Below are 18779 nucleotides of genomic sequence, written 5' to 3'. Positions count from 1 at the left end.
GAAGCATGGTGGTTCCTGTACTTACAGATACAAAAACATGCAACTGGCCTTCTAGCACTTGGTCGATATGATAGTCTAGATAAAGTTGCAACTTTACATGTTTTTATAAGGAAATGGCATAATTTAAAAAAATGATAGATGCATCTTGGATACATCAGGCTCGTGCATGAAGGTGGCACAATTAGGCAACCGACATACTTCCTACTCCAAGTAATTACTATGCAAGAAATTTTTGGGGCACCAAGTGCTAGGGCATGCAGCAAGCCGCAAGAATTCCCATTGATCGGGAAATCGAGGTAACACTCCATAGATGCATGGACAGATCCCATCCCCTCCTCTCCCTCATTGTTACCTAAGGGCATCGCTTGGTGAAGCCAGTGCTGTGTCGTCGGTGGTGAGGCTGCTTGTCCCTCTCGAGGGGTTTTGTGGCGGGTGTTGTTCAGGGCACACCCTCTTTTCTTGCCACCGTTGTTGTTCCATGTCTCCCAGCCATTGCGCACTTTCATGCATCTACCTTCGTTCGTTCTCGACTAGCAATACATTGCATCTATAGCGAAATCATCAAATTAAGGCACCGTTGCGCCCCAATCAAGTAACGAACTAAATCCATCTAGTAGTTCATTGCACGTTAAAGAGCTCATTTTACATTAGCACCCTCGTCAATGGTTGAAGAAGTTGGGTTGGTGGTGCTGTGGTTCTGCTGCGCTGCGTCTGCTTGCTTGAGTCGCCAACGCACGATTGAGAGAGAGAGAGAGAGAGAGAGAGAGAGAGAGAGAGAGAGTAAACGAATGAATGAATGGGGCTGGTCCGGTTATGTTGGGTCTGTTTCTCGTTATAATTATCAGTAGAATTTGAATTTATATTACCCCTCAAAAAAAGTAGAAATTGAATTTCAACTAATGTAAAAAAGAAAATTTAGAATATATCCTAAATATTTATACAAAATAAATTACTGTGAATATAAAAAATAAATTACTCTCTCCACATAAAAATTCATAACTTTATTTTTATTTAATAAAATAATTCAATGTATATAATAATTGCATAAAATTATTTTTCGGGTTTTATGTATACCCAAATGATTTTAACCAAATATTTCAAATGGCCATTATTAAATATGTCCAATTACATTCTTAGATAGTCATATTATCTCGTCTCATTTTTATTATTGGAAGTCTTTAAAGTAGTCATAAAATACAAATAATCAAATAACTTCTTAAGTTCAAATAAACCACTAAATGAAATATTTTCCACCATAACTGAGAAGGTCATTTTGTTTTCACTCCATAAATTTGAACGTGGTGTCAATATATTTCTAAAGAGACCAAAATAAATTAAGTTTTATGAATTTATTAATAAACATTACAACCAAGATTTTCTTGGTTGGATAAATGATCATGCGATTTTTAAAACATGGTTTGAAAAGGATTAAGCAAAGACTTAAATAAAATTATTGTCCCCTGAATATCAAGGTAATTCATTCAATATTATTTATCATTAACATTCCAAACATATGTCATGATGAATAATCATCTAATCTTTTTTGCTGAATATTTCGTGCCCCAAACATATGACCATGAGTCAAAGGGTTGAGAATTAACAATTGATGTTGGGCTTTAGCATGTGAACCAACCGAACCACATTGTGGGCCTCCAAAGATAAAGGCAGATCGAAACTATCACTTAACTAGGTTCGTGGAAATGTATAACTCGACAGCAAAAATGTCCTCATCCATGCCATATGAGTGGAGACATGCAAATTCCGGAGTGTGGATTCTTCCCTCCAATTGATAGTGCCACATAGCCACCTCCTTTCGACAATGAGACATATCACCTGGAAACCACGTATTCAGTGGAATCCTGGAAACCTGAGCACAGATGGTTGGATGCTATTTGTATGGGCCAGATTGACTCATAACTGCTCTGCCCTATTTGCAAAACAACGGCCGCAACTAGAGAGTACATTTTACACGGAACCCCTCAGGCCTACTAGTAAACACAGCTAGCCTCTTGCCACTTATTTCCAGTTTTTTGTCAGCAAATAGGATGAGTAAGCCATCTGGTGTGCCTATGAATTACCACGCATGCTGGACAAGTACATTTCGATTTAAAATGGAAAAGTAGCAGCAATGGATAGCAAAACTGACAGAAGGTGATTCTAAATAGTCTCCTAATAGCAGAGTACCAGCAAAATCACATTTAGGAAACTAAAACAACTAACATGCAATGCCCCAGACCATACAATAGAAAACTGAAAGGTGCACTATACATATTAGTTAGACAAGTACTTACACAGAAAGGTGCACTATACAAGTTTTGTGGTGTGCTAAATACAATTTCGGCACTTGGTCTAGTGTGGACGGCAAATTCTGCATCAGGGCGTCACAAATAGCCAAAGGTGGAGCCTTGCTCACTCCGCTCTGGCATTCCATAGTTACTACAAAGAGAAGATATACCGTTTGTAAGTGGACAACACATTCTCATAGGAGCCAGTCAATATGTGCATTCCGGAATAGCATAGAAAAAAAAAACTGGTAGAAAGAACATTCAAAGTGTTAGCAGTATCTAATCTCAGCTCACTTCACAATCAATTGCAATATAAATTAAAGCTGACAGCTAAAATCATTTCTACAATTTATCTATGCTCAAATATTTTCAACTCCTTTCTTATTCCCATTGTACTACACAGAATCCTGCAAGAACTAATGGTTTTCTTAATTTCTTATTTCCACTATGGTGTACAGTATTGTCAAATTAGCATGATTGGATCTCCTTGTTGTTGCATTAATATAAAACTAGCTTATCAAATGAGTTAGACTTTACCAACTTCTTGAAGACCAAAATCTGGACAGTAGACTTAGGGGCAATCAGCAGTTGCAGCCAAGATACTACTACCTCGCTCCCTCCCCTACTCTATTTGCTTTGCTTTGCAAACCTAGCCCAACTAGAAGAGATGGAACTACTAGATGAGCTCCGAAGAGAAGACCATGGTAAAGTATAGAAGATGAACAATGTAATAGAAATCTTCATACCTTTAGACTTAGATCCAGTACCAATCCGATGGGGAATGCTTAGAGAATGATTTCCGTGTTGGGCCAGCCACCGGAGAGGAGAGAAGCCCGGAGAAGAAATACCGCGCCGGTCGCCGGGGTGTACTGCTGGGTTGTCACGGTAGGACAGCCGCCGGAGAGGAGAGAACGAATTAGCCGTGGCCGCCCCGACGCCGGAGAAGTGAGAAGGAACTAGACGCAGTCGCCGGCCACCGGCCCTGCGTGGAACGAGGGCGTCGTGCTGGGCGAGGCGACCATCTCCGAACCCTAGCTATGGGGAAAACGTGAATCGGGATAGCCCCATAGGGAAAGAGGCACCGATGGCTCATCTTCCATCAAGGATGTCGTACCGAGGTACAGGAAGATTACGGGGTTCTTTTTGCATTTCGTCCATCTTTTCATCTCAAATCGCACAATCCTCATCCAACGGCACAGGATCAAGTTTCCGTGCTTCCATTGAATACGTGGTTTCCATCAGATATGTACTCTTCGACAATCAATCAAGACACACTACTGCATGATGCTGCTAATGCGACACTACGATCAGAGACCCTTCGACGAAACAGTGTGCGATAGAATAATCGCAAATGATGGTGTAAAAAAACCGTCAAAAAAGGTGCAAAACGTTTGCGATGGCGGATGCATCAAACACAGTTCAGATTTTAGTTGCGTGTGCGATGTAGGGCATACGGTTTAGTTCAATTAACTGTTTGCGATGAGGAGGAACAAAAGAAACGGGCAGCCCGATGAAGGTGTGTGTGATATACAGCATACGGTTCACTCGAATGGACTATTTGTGATTAGGCAATACAAAAGAAACGGTCGGCCAGATCAAGGTGTGTGCGATATACGCCATGTGGTTCACTCGGATGAACTGTTTGCTTTGAGCCAAGAGAACAGAAAGGGTTCAATATAATAAGATGTGTGTGATATGCGGCAAACAGGCCTGTAATCAAAAATGTGTGTGTGAAGACTGATAATAACACAGACGATTGCTGCTAAAAAGCCATGTGTGTTATGTGCAAACGCTTGGTGGTATACAATTGTCAGCGATTGATGAAATCATCACCGACGGGTTCCCCAGTATGGTCCGTGTGCTATGGCATTGCACACAGAACAACAGCATATGTACTTATTGAAACACATGAACAATTATTTAAACACCGCGGCATTTTTTTGAATTGTTCAAAACACTTCTAAATTACGTAAAGAAATACAATGTATTAATATGTTTTGAAAACATCACGCATAGTTTTTTAATCTCTTGAAAACTAATAATTTCATTATTTTCTTTTGCAATTAAAAAAAAGACTCGAACAAGTTTCTGCCGTGCATGAATATTTTTTAAAATGTATCAAGAACATTCTTTATAATTTAAGTAAATGAAATTTTCGAATACAAGAATTATAATATTTCCAAATGCGAAAAAATAAAAGGAAAATATGATAAACAACTTTTTTTTGTTGAGAATCCATGATATAAACAACTAAACAACGAATGTAAGGCAATCCAAACATAACGCACATGACATACACAGCTGGCCCGTTTAAAGCAAGTGGTCTTTATGAGTCAGCTAGCCTCAAATAAAAAAGAATTGCTAATAGTGAGCTGGATAAAGAATACAAGAAAGAAAACAAAGTTACTAAGTGCAAGGCGTTCAATGGAGCAGTGGTTTGTGCATTGCTTTGTGCAGGGTGAGGTCCCCGGGACCTCAATAGCGCGCATTCAGCGCAACGCAAGAGAACTGGCGACGGCAGCAGCGGCTGGATGGGCCGGCCCACGATCGCGCAACAAGCAACACCAAAAATGACCGGCAAAAATACCTCCCAACTCGGAATCAAACTCGCGCACCGGCTATGCATCAGTGAATACTAACAGCATGAAATCTTTAAAGTATAGAAATGTAGACGCGCTATTTTTTGCGCATTAGACTGTAGCGTTTATATTTTCTAATTATTTGAAAATATGTTCACATATTACAAATGGAGTTCATGAGCATGCAGAGAAAGTTCACGTATTCAAAAAGTAGTTCACTAAATTGAAAAAGTTCATGTATTCAAAAAACAGTTCACGAATTCAAAAGAAGTTCATAGATTTGCAAAAATTGTTCATTGAATTTGAAAAAAAGTTTATCGACTTTGTAAAAAGAAGTTCATCAATTTTGAAAAAAGTTCATCGATTTTGAAATAAGTTCATCCATTTTGAGAAAAAGTTCATCCATTTTTAAAATAAGCTCATCGATTTTAAGAATTTTTTTGGAAAATTGTAGAAAGTTCATCAAATTTGGAAAATACGTTCCTCTAATTTGAAAAAGGTTCATCAATTTGAAAAAAAGTTCATGATTTTCGAAAAATTCAGTTCACTAATTTCAAGAAGTTCACCTATTTGAAGAAAACAATTACGAATTTGTAAGAAAATAAAGTAAAAAAGGATAGTAAAAAAAGGAAAAAAGAAAGTAAGAACCTGATGAAGTGTTCGAATCCTAGCTAGCGTGCCTTTTTTACAGTTTATCATCTAGATTTAAGAAAACAACAAAAATGGTAGTTGGGCCGAACCCAGCTAGTGCCGCTGAAGGCCCCGGTTTGCAGAAACAGCTATAATCGGCGCCTGCAGGGCTAAATAGGAAATGCCGAGGTCCCCACGCATCTATTTGCACTTTTAATGGAAAAAGAAAATATCTACTGGGCCGGCCCAAGCACCTAGGGGGATATGCGCTGGTTTGTAAAATGCATAGTAACAGCCGCTTAAGTGCCCGTGGGTTGGCCAGTTTTATTTTTTGTTTTTTCTTATGCTTTTTTGTCTTTTCTATGTTTTCGTTTTTTTCTACTGGTTCTTTCAGAGTTTTTTTTTCTTGTATTTTCATTATTTGGTTCTTTTTGCCAGTTTTCTTTCTTTTTTTTCCTTTCAATATACTTTAAGAAAATATTTCATCATGTATTCTTCATTAATACTTTAATACAATCAACAATCTGTGCTTTTCTATTTATTGTTTCATTTTCTTCAAAAAAATATGTTATATAAGAGTTCATCTTGTGTTAAAAAGATGTTGATTGTATATTTAAGCAAATGCCCACCGTCTGTTAATAAAAGTTCAACATATGTTAAAAAAATGTTCATTGTGTATTTAAAAACTGTTCACATATATCACTAAAATATTCAGTGTTCATTTAAAAGCTGCTCAGCATAAATATTAAAAATGTTCAATGTTAATTTTCAAAAATTCTCTGTAGATTAAATAAATGTACAATTTATATTGAAAAATTATGCAATGTCATTTTTTCAAGAAACGTTCGAAATATGAGAATTTAGTTTACATTTTCAATAGTTGTTCACTTTTCTTAAAAAGGTTTCACCTTTTCAAAAATTGATCACATGTAGCAGTTTGTGCGAATTCGCTGGAAAAAAAATCATGATTTGCACAACATTATTCTGATTTCTTTAAGAATTTTTTTTCAACTCCACGGTCTATCACTAGATGCAGTTTGTGTAGCATTCATTTTCTAGCCTTTTGTGGGTATTTTTCAATAGTTTCTCGTAGCATCTTTTTTTTATAGTCAAATATATGCACTAAAAAGTTCTTAATTAGGAAAATATATTGTTCTAGCATTCAAAAAAGTTTGTGAACACCAAAAAATGTTCATGAATTTCGAACTACTAGTAAATGCGCATGTGCAACACACGTTAATATTTAGCCAATAGAATAATTGCACACGGATATTAGGTATGATATTATTTGTGTGTTAATTCTGTGATTAGTGCAATATTTGGTATGATATTAATTGCATGTTGAACACGTTGAACGCTCACCATTGGAGCAGTCTAGGTCATTGATTTCACTTAGTTTGATGGCCGAGATCAGTTGGATCTGCCTTTTTGGGTCTTTTTATATTGGTATAGATTTATAAATGCAAAACAAGTTTCAGCCCGAATAATTACTTACAAAATAAACATTTTTAAACTAAAAAATTAGTCCAATTTTTTTTCATAAATTTGCCAATTATTCTTGAATTTAAAATATTTCACCTAATTCAACACAGTTCATAAATTTAAAATAATTTATTGACTTTCAGAAATTTTTCATGAATTGAAAAAAATTTAATGTAAATTTTTAAAAATTAATAAATTTGGAAAATGCTCGAAAAACCAAAAACAATTCTCAGATTTTTTGAAAAAAATCACAATTTTAAATTTTTTTTTGTGAATTAAGAGCAATTCCCAAAGTTAGAAAAATATTTTAAACCTTCAAAAGAAATAATGAATACAAAAAGATGTTTGCAACAGTACAAGAAAAACATGAATTCAAGTATCATACATGGAAATGGAAAAAAAATCATAAAAGCATGTAACGTTCGCAAATATGAAATTTTTACAATTTTGAATATTTTCGATGAATTCAAAAAAAAGTGTATGAGCTAAAAATAAAATAAGAAACATAACAAAATATAGATAGAAACCAGGAAACAGTAAAAAGACAAAAAAGTAACCAAAAAACAGAAATAAGAAAGAAAACAGGCCATAAGCTTCCCAAAATCGGGTGAGAGGCTTTCAGAACCTTCTGTAAAACTGTTGTACTAACCCCTAAAGAAAAAAATAAAATCGGTCTTGGTTGTGAAAATGCGCGAGAAAACTCCCGTTAGCGTCTCTTCATGGGCCGGCCCGCTCGGCACAACCCTATAAGCGATCGACCTATTTGTGCTCGCATAGGGAATTTCCTTTTTTATGGGAAGGCTTACTTTATTAATCAAATGATAGATACATCGTCTGCTAGCAATTTCACAATAAAATCAGGTGGGGCATCAATCCAAAGAGATGGATTGTTAACACGTCCCCATCTAGCCAACTCATGAGCTACATAATTTGACTCTCTAATACAATGCTCAATAGTAACCCTCCCGAAATCTACTAGATTAGTTCGACATTCATTAATGACCGGCGCTGTCACCATAGAATAACCTCCATTGTGGTTTAGTGCATCCACCACCGTGGTATTGTCCGATCTCACCACCAAGTTATAGCATCCCATATCCCTTGCTAGCTTTAATCCTTCGAGCAAAGCTGCCGCTTCTGCTGTAAACACATCAGCAACGTGTTCTAATCTCGCTGTGGATGCCGCTATAAAGGACCCCTGGTGATCACGGATAACAGCTCCACATGATCCTGCATAGTCGCCCTCTGTGAATGATGCATCCAAATTTAGAATTAGCTGCCCCGCGAGAAACACCGGCCACTTATTTATCTTGGGTGCGATTTTAACTAAGGTTCCACGAACATAGTTCAGCGCTAGGGCAACCACAGTAGGTGCTGTTCTTCCTGGTGTCAATATATCTTCCCCTCGCACAAACTGTCTTCTTTGCCACCATAAAAACCAGCATGCTGTCGATATAAGCTCCAATAATTTAACCACTCCAGAGTAGCGTCACCGATAAGAACCATCGCAGAGAATAAAATCTAGGACCGCCGAACCTGACCGATCAGTCATTCTAGAGAAAGTAATATCAGGTGCGATTCCCAGAGCCTCCCATACTGCCTGCGATCTTGCACACTTGAACAACATATGAGATAAGTCCTCCGCCCCATCTGGACAAAATGGGCATTGGGAAACAGTCCCAACATGGCGATTCATCAGAGTACTCCGACATGGAATGGCCTTGTGCAAGCATCTCCAGATAAAAATTTTAACTTTTGCTGGTACTTTCAAACTCCACAAATTCCTCCAGACTGGGTGGGGCGCCGTGGAATAGCTGGCCAGACCGCTTCCCTCGGTATCATAGTTCACTTCCCATTGCTTGTAATAGGCAGATCGCACTGAAAATACTCCGCTCTTCGTGAGGTGCCATGCAACATAGTCTTCCGTCTCCACATGAAACAACGGAATTTGTAATATGCGCTCTGCATCGATATGCCAGAAGTTCTCCCGGATTAACATCTCATCCCATTCTCCTGTAGTTGGGTCAATCAACTCATTCACTTTAGTAAGTACTTGGTTCCCCCTTACTGTCAATATTTTCTTGGAAGCACTGTTTGGGATCCAGCAATCATCCCATATATTAATCTTGTCTCCATTGCCCTCTCCAAATATAGCCCTTCTTAAAAGTTTGAATGCCAGACCAAATGCTTTGCCACACATAAGACGACCCCTTCTTCAATTGACAGTTCAAAAGGTCTCCTGTAGGGTAGTACCTTGCTCTTAGAACACGTGCACATAAGGAACCAAAGTTCTCAATTAGTCTCCAACACTGTTTTGCCAACATTGCCATTAAAACTATGAATATCCCGGAATCCCATACCTCTCCTCTCCTTTGGAATACACATCTTCCACCAAGCAAACCAATGCATACTTCGTTGGTTCTCCTCATCACCCCACCAAAATTGCGACATTGCATCAGTGATTCCTTTGCAAATTTTCTTTGGGAATTTAAATACACTCATCGCATAAGTTGGGATGGCTTGGGCCACTGCTTTCAGCAAAGCCTCTTTACCTCCATATGAGAGAGTTCTCTATTTCCATCCATTCACATAGGGAATTTCCTTTGTGATACTCATTGCATCACATCCTCATCAGCCAGGCAAACAATTCCGGTTTTGGGACCTATCTAGAGGGTTCCCGGACCGGTTTTTTCTTTTTCCATATTTCTAGGTTTTTTCTATTTTTCTTCATGGTTTTTATTTTTTAGGTTTAGTTTTTGTTGTTCTTTTCTGTTTTGTTTTTTTTAATATTCATGAATTCAAAAATGTTCAATATTTATAAAAACTGTTCACCTGCAGAAGACATTGTACTAGACGTAAATCCATCGATGCTCTGTCTGGTAAAAGAACCAATAATCTTTATTAGATTCTTGTTCTTTTTTCATTAGAAGAGCTATTTGAATAATGTGAAAATTCCTTATTTACCATAGACAAGATCTGCTATTACTTATTTTCCATCGAACAAAACATGTCTATTTGGTGACTTGTTTACTATCCTTTTGTGATATGATGAAAATATATTGTTTTCACGCTTAAAATTGTTTGATCCTGAAATTACAAGGAAGGTGCTGCCAATTTTTTGTATAGAAATATATGTTATTGTCATGCAAGCTAGCTTCAGCAAGGTGATGCCTGTTTTCTTATCCTTATTTTGTGTGGCGATGAAAATATTATATTGTTGCCAATTTGCCATAAAATTGTTTGATCCTGAAATTACAGGCAATGTCCGCCATGTTGTCATGGAAAAATGTAATCTCAATATGTTTTGATAGTTTCAGTAGAAGTTGTTCAACGTGCTTACAAGTAACTGTTGGCAATGTTCCTTATTTTCGATTGAGGGAAAAATCATCATTTTTTTTACTTTAACAGAAGTGGTTCACACCAACTTAACGGTTGATGGCAAATAGGCAACAAAATGAGTTTGCAAGTGGCATATAAGCTACGTTGGTTTATTTGACGGCAAATGAGTAATAGCTGACCTTGTCAATGGTAAATAAGCAATTATCTCATGAATAACCGATTAAACTTTCGCTAAATGAAGTAATTCAGATAAAAACTAATTAAATGGGGTAATTCAGATGAAGGTATTAGATGAAGGTTCAAAAAAACTTGTTGAATGGGGTAATTCAGATAAAAATTGTTAATTGGGTAATTAGCGTCAAAATTACCAAAGTAGGGGGTAAAAACAGAAAGTCACTCTTTTCTTAGTTCTTTCCATAGCAAGCACTATGCCTCGTTCCATTGACTAAGAAGGTTCTTGCCAAGTTAATTAACAAAAAGCGCACCAGAAACGATTACAAGATGCATCCATCGTCTGTCATGGACATGGCGGCACACTGGGCGCCGGCCAACCTGACTACAGTCGTGGACTCCACGCATATCACCGAGAAGGGAGCATCTGTGGAGGTTGAGTAACACGCCTCATCATCATCATGAATCACCCACGGTCTAAGGCTTCCAACTTCGACAAGGATGAAAAATAATGTGACGATCATCACGAACCGTTGCACAAAACTTGTGGCGTCCCATGCGTACCAAACAATCGACCGGTCCGACTTTGACAACAAGCATCCGGGGATAAACGGGCTTTCATCGATCGACACTTCCACAAACAAGCACTCTGCACACATTGATGTCACCCCCGGTGCACGCCAGCCAAGCCGACCACCGAAACCCATGTCTAAAGTGTGCAACCACTTTGAGTTGATGGATTAGGGACACATTTCACTGAAAATCAGGCCAAGTGCGGCCAGGATGGCAACTCTGCTAGACCGTTCTTTTCGGCCAAAATCATCCTATTTGAAAGCTGAATAAAACTGTTGCTTATTGATGATTTGGTGCGGCATACAAGAGTATATAAGAGGGTACAAACCGACTTGGGGTAGGGGTACAAAACTGACTTGGACTAGAAGTCGTATACCATAATGACTACTCTAACATCCCCCCGCAGTATCAACGGCAGGCTCGACGACGTTGAGACTGAAACAGATATCTTGAAATGGCTTAGTAGGCAGTGCCTTGGTGAAAATGTCAGCAAACTGAGCCGTAGAGGGAACATGAAGCACCCGCACCTGACCAAGAGCAACCTTTTCACGAACAAAATGATTATCAATCTCAATATGCTTTGTGCGTCGGTGTTGAACTGGATTGCTGGTCATGTAGACTGCTGATATGTTGTCACAGTAGACAATAGTGGCCTGCTCAATAGGCCTGTGTAGCTCGGAGAGTAACTGCCCAATCCAGATTGTATCTGCAACGGCATGTGCCACAGCGCGATACTCAGCCTCGGCCGACGAACGTGAGACTGTAACCTGTCTTTTCACCAAGAAATCAAATTGTTACCAAGAAAAACACAAAAACCGGAAGTGGACCTTCGAGTGTCAGGACAACCAGCCCAGTCTGCATCAGAGTATGCGGTAAGCGAGTTTGGAGAAGAATTATTGAGGTGGAGACCATGATTGAGAGTTCCTTTTAAATACCGAAGAATGCGTTTAACATGATTATAGTGAGGAACCCGGGGATCATGCATATAGAGACATGCTTGTTGAACAGCAAAAGAGATTTCAGGATGAGTAATGGTGAGATATTGGAGAGCACCTGTTAGGCTACGATAGAGAGTAGGATCGGAAAAGGGTTCACCGGTAGCCGAAAGTTTAAAACTAGTATCGACAGGAGTGCGAGATGATTGACAGTCAAGCATACCAGCACGATTAAGAAGATCAAGAATATACTGGCGTTGGGAAAGAAAAAGGCTGGAGGAATCTCGAACAACAGCAATGCCTAAGAAATGATGAAGGAGTCCTAGGTCAGTCATAGAAAATTCAGATCGAAGAAGAGAGACAATATGATCTAAGAACTTTTGAGAGGAGGCGGTAAGAATGATATCATCTACATAGAGAAGTAAATAGGCAGTGTCAGACGTTTGATGATACACAAAAAGAGAGGTGTCGGAGAGAGATGGAGTGAAGCCTATTGTTTGAATGAAGGAGGAGAAGCGTTGAAACCAAGCTCGTGGGGCCTGTTTAAGACCGTAGAGAGATTTCTGAAGAAGACATACATGAGTTGGAAAGGATGGATTTTCAAAACCCAGAGGTTGCTGGCAGTAGACAGTTTCTTGAAGGGAACCATGGAGGAAAGCATTTTTAACATCAAGTTGGTGAATGGGCCATGAAGAGGAGATAGCAACACTAAGAACGGTGCGAATGGTGCTAGGTTTAACAACAGGAGAGAAGGTTTCTTCGTAATCAATTCCTTGTTGCTGAGAAAAGCCACGACAAACCCACCTGGCTTTATATCGTGAGAGGCTCCCATCGGAGTGGAACTTTTGGTGAAAAATCCATTTGCCAGAAACAATATTTGTATTGGGAGGACGAGGAACAAGTTGCCATGTTTTGTTTTGAAGTAAAGCATTATATTCTTCTTGCATGGCAGCGGCCCAATTGGGATCAAGTAGAGCAGTTTTGTAATTCTTTGGAAGAGAAGTGAGAGATACGGAGGTATGAAGGTTTAGGCGGTCTTGGGGTTGATGAAATCCTGATTTGGCCCTAGTACGCATGCGATGATCATTAATCGGGGCTGCTGTAGGAATAGCACGAGGGGGTAAGGTGGGTACTGGTGAGTCCGGCGCAGCGGAAGAGTCGGACGAAGGAGTAGGGCTGGGTGGTGGAGTGGGAGCAGGGCTGGGTGGTGGAGTGGGAGTAGGGGCCGGGGGTGTTGGGGAGGGAGCAGGGGTCGGGGGTGTTGGGGACATCTCGGGTGGGGTGAGTGTATGGTTGTGTTCGGCAGGTAGGGGAGTATATAGTTGGAAAGGACGGGGAGAGGGGGTGTTTGCGGAGCTAGGGGTGTTGGATGGTGTAGTAGTGCGTTGTGAGAAAGGAAAAATGTGCTCAGCAAACGTGACATGACGAGAGACATGAACGTGTCCGGTGTGAAGGTCGAGACAGCGATAGCCTTTGTGCTCGTCAGAGAAGCCGAGAAAAGCACATGGGATAGAGCGTGGTGACAATTTATTTGCAGAAGTGGCGTAGGCATTGGGAAAACAGAGACAGCCGAAAACACGAACCGCGGAGTAGTCGGGGTGGGAAAGAAAGAGGGAATAATAGGGAGTAGTGTTGGGTTTAGTTTTAGAAGGTCGAATATTTAGAAGGAAGGTGGCCATGTGTAGGGCTTCAGCCCAAAACTTGGGAGGCATAGATGATTGAATGAGGAGAGTGCGAACTGTATCATTGAGGGTGCGAAGAGAGCGTTCTGCTTTACCATTTTGAGGGGAGGTGTAGGGACATGAGAACCTAAGCAGGATGCCATGTTGTAAGAAGAAAGTACGATTTTTAATGTTATCAAACTCGCGACCATTGTCACATTGGATAAAGCGAATTGGGAGGAAGAAGTGAACAGACACATAGCGTTGAAAATTAAGGAAAAGAGAATGGACCTCGGATTTGTTGCGTAGAGGAAAAGTCCAGACAAAGTGGGTGAAATCATCTAGGATAACAAGGTAGTATTTAAAACCCGAAACACTTGCAATGGGAGAGGTCCATAAATCACAATGTATTAATTCAAAGGGATAAGTGCTACAAGAACTAGAGGAACTAAAGGGAAGACGCACATGTTTGCCTAATTGACAAGACTCGCAAAACACAGAATTATGAGAGTCCCTATTACATGGTATGGTAAATTCACTAAGCATAGAAGCTAAGACTGCGGGGTTGGGATGGCCCAAGCGACGATGCCAGAGATCGACAGAGGCCAGCATGGATGTTGGAGGGGTGGCGGCAGGAACTCCATTAAGAGAATAAAGATCACCGGAGCTATTGAAGCGAGCGATCTCGGCCTTGGTCAGGTAATCCTTCACAGATAAACCAAAAGGGTCAAATTCAGCCGAAACTAGATTGTCGCAAGTAAATTGGCGAACAGAGATAAGATTTTTAATGAGGGCGGGTGCAACTAGAACATCGCGAAGTAAAAGAGGTTTGGTGGAAGAGGGAAGTTGAGCCTGACCAACACAATATATAGGAATAGATGATCCATCTCCAAGGATAATGAAAGGGAAAGGAGATTTAGTGCAAGAAGATAACCAATTACTAGATGCAGACATATGACTAGAGGCCCCTGAATCAAAGATTCAATCCGTACCTGAGTTTCCTTGTGCAGCAAAGTTATTCATGGCCTGGAGAAAGGCAGCTTGATCCCAGCTCGGCGTCGCAGGTGAGGGTGGCGTCGGAAGCAGTGCCGGCGGATACGATGGTGAAGGCAGTAGGGCCGGCTGGGGAGTGTAGTAGGCATTGGCCGGCTGTGGTGGGGGTGGCGTCGGGAGCAGGGCCGGCTGAGGTGTGTAGTAGGCGCCGCCGTCGTTGCTGTAATGACCATAAGGAGCATACGTCGGGGCGGCGTGATAGGCATTGGCCGGCTGTCGGGGGTTGAGAACCCCGGGAGCACCAGTAGGCGGCCAAAGGCCGGGTTGCGAGGCACCTGAGTATGCCGGCGGAGCACCGAGGGTGGACGGAGCGGACCAAGGCATGGGCCATGCTTGAACAAGCCCCGTCCAAGGATCATGAGGAGGCCGCCATGCAACCGCAGATGGAGCACTGGTGGGTGGTGCAGGACTCGGTGCTGGTGATGTCGTAGGCGGAACCGAACGAGTCGACGGCGGCCTGTAGATAGGGTTTTTGCCGCGGTAGTTCGGACTAGGACGCCAGCCTGGCTGCCCCAGCTGTCGAGAAGGTGTTTGACGCTGGTTGATCACCTCAAGGAGTTCAGCAAGCGCTTCCCCACCTTACAGCTCGAGGACGAGCTATTTGTGCAGGCGGGGAGAAGTGTTATGACCAGTTTAGCTTACGGACGTAGAAGGCCCACCGGGCAATCTTAGCCCACAAGTTATCTTAGGTTAATTCGTATGCAAGTTATCTAGGTTATAAATATATGCTGTAAGACTCTTTTTGAGATTAAGCAATAAGAATATTATTATCCCTATTGCCCGGCTCCCAGAGGAGCCGGAAACCCTAGCCGCGCCGCCATCTTCATCTCCCGCGCCGGCGCCCAGCCGCCAGCGGGGCCGCTCATCGCCTCGCCCAGCCCCCTCTTTCCCTTACCGCTTACGCCCCATGCCTGGTAGGGTACAAGCTCCTACCATATATCGATCATGCACTTATGACAACTCTGCTAGAGTTTCTCTTAATACCAATGGGGCAGGCGGACAAAGGGCCACCGCCATGGCACACACCACCACCGCCGGAGTGCCATGGTCCACCGGAGATTAATGTTGAATTGTACATGAATAGATTAAGCCGCTGGATATCACCACCACCGCCACCACCGCTATAGCTAGCCAGTCATTATTTGATGGCCGGCACTAGTCGCTATTTGCATTTTAATTTCTGTCCATCGCGGGCGCGCCGCTCCTGTGTAATGGTCATATGATAGTAGTACATACTACTCTCAACTCTGCAGTGTGCAGCCTAGGTGCATCCCATGCATTCGCCAGCTCTCCAGCCCCTACGTAATAGGAGTAGTACATCACACTCATGACTAAGCTGTTTGCTAGCTACTCACCCATAGTCCATAGAGATCGGTCGATGCACCTTTTAGTAGTAGTAGTAGTAGAGTACAGGTCCAAAAGAAATCGAAATCCTATTAGATGACGGTTATCTGGGAGAGAACCGGTAAACGAACCCCATTTCATGGCAGTTTTAGCTCTGAGTCGAGATCAAACAGTGACAGTTTTAAACAGAAATTATCTTCTCCGACAGAAACTGCCATGTCTCTTTGAATAAACGGTCATCCCCTCGCAACTACAAATGCCAACAAAATCGTTCCCAAATGTCACCCCCTCCCAGCGAATCTCGTTCGCCAGCTAAGGGGGTCCAAAGAAAAACTTGGTAGCGTGGTTCCTACTCCAACGATCATCCACCATCTCCTTGCCAATTATGTCTACTTTGCCCACCTAGCTAATAGAGTAATCAGTCACTGCATATGTATACTTTGGCCACCTTCATTGTTCTTGGATCCATGGACAGGGGTGGAGTAGACGTACTGCAAACCGTCCGGCCGCTCATTTGATTGCCCACTGCACCTACCTCGCCAGTGCATTACATGCATGTTAATTACATTGAGACTTGTACTCCATACGTGGTTGCATGGCAGTCCTATTCCAGACTTTCAGCCCACTAATGAGGATTAAAGTTCAGGTTTGACGCTCGTCTAATGATTTTGCCGAGTTTGAAGCTCCGCGACTGTGATATGCTATAAGGAATGCGTGAGCTTGTACATGATGTGGTGGTGGTGCAAACCAACGTTTGTACTCGTTGCCGAAGGCGCGCCGCAGTCATCCTTCCTCCCTTATGAGAGTGTTGCAAACCCTGTTGTAGTAGACCATTGAAAAGTCGTCATTCTAAGACCTCCAAAGGACCAACGCACCAAAACAACAACAATCATCGATTAAGAGAAGTGCAGATTGTAAGGATCCAAGTACATCAATCCAAGACAGACATCGATCGATTCCCACGAGATCCGCGAGAGACACATCTCCTCACGACCTCTGACAAGAATATACGCACTACGGGGACTGATGCTAGACGGGAAAAAACTTATTCCATCTGTAGGGGGCCACCGCCTCGCTTTCTGGAGCAGGACACAAACCCTAACGAGAGTAGAAAAATACCTAAAAATATAGCAGGAGCCCTTCTGTCGACAATGGTCAGGATCCACCGTGCCTCCCTATGGTCATAGGGCCACAGGGGACAAGGCAGACTGACGGCAGTGCCGGTAGGAGGTGCAAAAACCCTAGTCGGTTGAAGATGCTCTGCGAAAGTAAAGCTTCCTGTCTAGTTTTTTTTTTACGAATATTTTCTATTTATTAGTTTATTACTCAACGAGTGCAAAGTAAAATTTGGAGAGGATTTTTTTTGTGTAAATCTAAAATTTGATAGGATATTTTTTTTTGGAATCCAAAATTGGAGATGGAATAAGCTAGGTAGGTGCAGGCATATGAGAGAAAAGAACATGGCTAGCTAGCTTGGTAGGCAGGGAGCGGCTAGTTTCCGGTGTTGGTGTAGTCCGGCAATATATCCTGTCAAATCGAAATGAATGGATAAATTCCACCGTGAGATAGAACGAACGTATGCATATGATAGAACGAACGAAATCTATATATATATATATATATATATATATATATATATATATATATATATATATATATATATATAGTGCATGCCTTCATTTCGTGAAAAGACGGACCTTTGGAGACGAATAAGTATGGACGTACACTCCTAGAGTAAATTCTGAAAGATGTACATCAAAACGGTGGTACAACCAGCTACCATTTGCTGTAGTGGAGTAACTCGTGTAGTCAGCTAGCCGCGGTAGTGGCCGCACGTCCGCTGCATGCCATTACCAAAACAGTGGCCAACATGAACACAACATACACGCATATACGAGTCATATCTCGCAGCAGTACGATTCCTTGACTCGAGCACAGCCATTGCAATTTACTGGCATTGGCCGTTTGGTTGGGCTTGCTTTGGTGTCATCACTTAATTGGGATATACTGACAGCAGCATTGTTAGCATGCAGATCCACAACCATGCAGGTCATATTTAAGGTAGCCAACATCTACTGCACACGCAATCAAGGCACGCGCGTACACCCAAGAGTAAACCGGGTAGTACTAGTAGTAGTACATCACAACGGTGGTTGTGCCTTTGTCTTTAGTGCAGGGCCGTTCAGATATCTATCATGCATGAATATCAACGGAAGGAATTGATAAGCAGTAGTATCAACAAGCAGTAGACTACGTATACCATGGTTTGTTCAGAAATTTTGTTTGTCTCTTCATCATTTCAGATTTTTGGATGAACTAGCTGAAGTACGAATTCAATAGTGTAACCGAACCATGAAGTCTCATGGTCAAAATCCTCCCATCGGATTGGACTTTTGGATAAACTATCTGCGGTATGAATTTAGTGCAGTTTACAGTAGCAAAAAAGGAAAAAACCTCGGGTTACAAGGCATGCAGTCTTGCTCGTAAACAACATCTACAGCTGGATTTGGCAAATCCGCCCCTTTAAACTTTCGCAGACGGATCCAACCACGATCCGGGACAGCACCAAACAACCCCTCATATGTCCTGCCGGGCGGCCTCACTTTTCAAATATAAACCCGCAATCCATACATGTGAATCAATAGCACAAATTTATCATAATTAGTTAACAATGCAACAAAGCAAATAAACAATTCAACAATTCGAACATGCCAAAATGAAAAACAA

The sequence above is a fragment of the Aegilops tauschii genome, chromosome 6 (assembly GCF_002575655.3).
Source record: "Aegilops tauschii subsp. strangulata cultivar AL8/78 chromosome 6, Aet v6.0, whole genome shotgun sequence".
Taxonomy (NCBI): domain Eukaryota; kingdom Viridiplantae; phylum Streptophyta; class Magnoliopsida; order Poales; family Poaceae; genus Aegilops; species Aegilops tauschii.
This window is presented reverse-complemented; position numbering follows the sequence as displayed.